The sequence below is a fragment of the Alligator sinensis genome, unplaced genomic scaffold (genome assembly GCF_000455745.1).
Source record: "Alligator sinensis unplaced genomic scaffold, ASM45574v1 scaffold9_1, whole genome shotgun sequence".
Classification (NCBI taxonomy): Eukaryota; Metazoa; Chordata; order Crocodylia; family Alligatoridae; genus Alligator; species Alligator sinensis.
The window spans coordinates 14,989-16,528 of record NW_005842304.1 but is presented as its reverse complement, the minus strand read 5'-3'; positions in this window follow the sequence as shown (position 1 = coordinate 16,528).

Genomic DNA, 1,540 nt, shown 5'->3' with positions numbered 1-1,540 from the left:
AGTGGGAAACAAATTTGCATGCGAATGGTGGGAACTCCTTTGCACCGGGGTTTTCTCTATGCAACTGAGAATTGCACCGTGCAAAGAAAGCTCCTCGTGGCGGGAAATAATTCTGCAGTGCCAAAGCACACACAAAATCATACCCTTGGGTCATGACAATAATGAATCATTTCTTTAAGACGGCTTGCAGATCTGCTGTGAGTGCATTCTACTCTGACTTTAATTGCACCCAGTCAAATTAGGGTATGCACATGCTACTAAACTTTTGTTGTAAATCTACATATAAACACAGGCCCAACCCACATTTTGGGGGCCCCCTGCAAGATATAGTTTTGGGGGCCCCTGATGCAAAGAAGCCGCCGGTGGCAGCAGGGAGGGTGGGGGTTGGCAAGCGGCTGAAGAAGCTGGTGGCAGCAACAGTAGCAGCGGGGCAAGGGCGGGGGGGGCAAGTGGCCGGACGTGAAGGCGACGGCGGTGGCAGTGGCGGGGTGCAGCGGCTGGACACAGGGGGCTCCTTGGCTGCAGGGCCCCCTGCAGCCACAGGTTTCACAGGATAGGATGGGCCAGCCCAGTATAAACATATTGCTGCCCTCTTGGATCAAAGGTACTTTTCAAAACACATAAGGCATCTGTTTATGAATCATGAATTCATGATTTATACTATTTTCTACTATAATCATACCTATCACTAGCTGTATTTGTTGCATGCATTTACTAGTGCCAAAAACCAAGGAAGAATGACTTCACAAATCACTGTTTTGGCAGGTTTTATACTAGTTCTCATTTTCTTTTACACCCAAGTGCCTCAGGCTAAGAATTTTTTCCTCGCTGAAACTAGCAGGTATGTCTTTACTTGCTTCCTTCATTTTGTTGCACTCACTTCTGGAAAACCTTTGTCTTTCTAAACCCAGGTAAGACCTTTTCTGACATTTAACTTTCCTGCTACTCACCGAGTTACAGCATGTCACCTTGATGATCATCATTTGCTGTGTTAAACCAATGCAGCAGCAAAGGTAGACTTTAGTGAATATTGTGAGTATTAAACTGTGGTGTTTGTTAGTCAGAAATAGCAGTGATTAGCTACCTAGATAAAGAATTATTACTATGGGTATACATACCTTACTAATATCAGAGTACAGGGGCATAATTTAAAAGCATATCTAGATCTGTCCAGGTTAATAGAAATGTTTGATGAATTATGCCCCAGGGAATTGGGTCTGTTGTGAATTTTTAGCTAGACAGCAAAAAATACAACTGCACATATGTTATTCAACTTTGCATACTCATTGTTAAGTTGATATAAATTAGGGGAAACTGAAACAACGAGATGTAGATGGTTGGTTGCCCGTTTACAGTTTTTCCAATTATTATAGCTGAACTAGCTCTATAATTATTGAGCTTATGATGCCTATACAGGGCCCAGGCCTGCAAAGGCTTAAATAACTGAATGGCTTTACTCATGTGAGTAGTTCTACTAAAATGCATGTGATACCCTGGCATCCCACTTCAAATGGCAAAGGATCTGCGGAGTTAGAAGCAT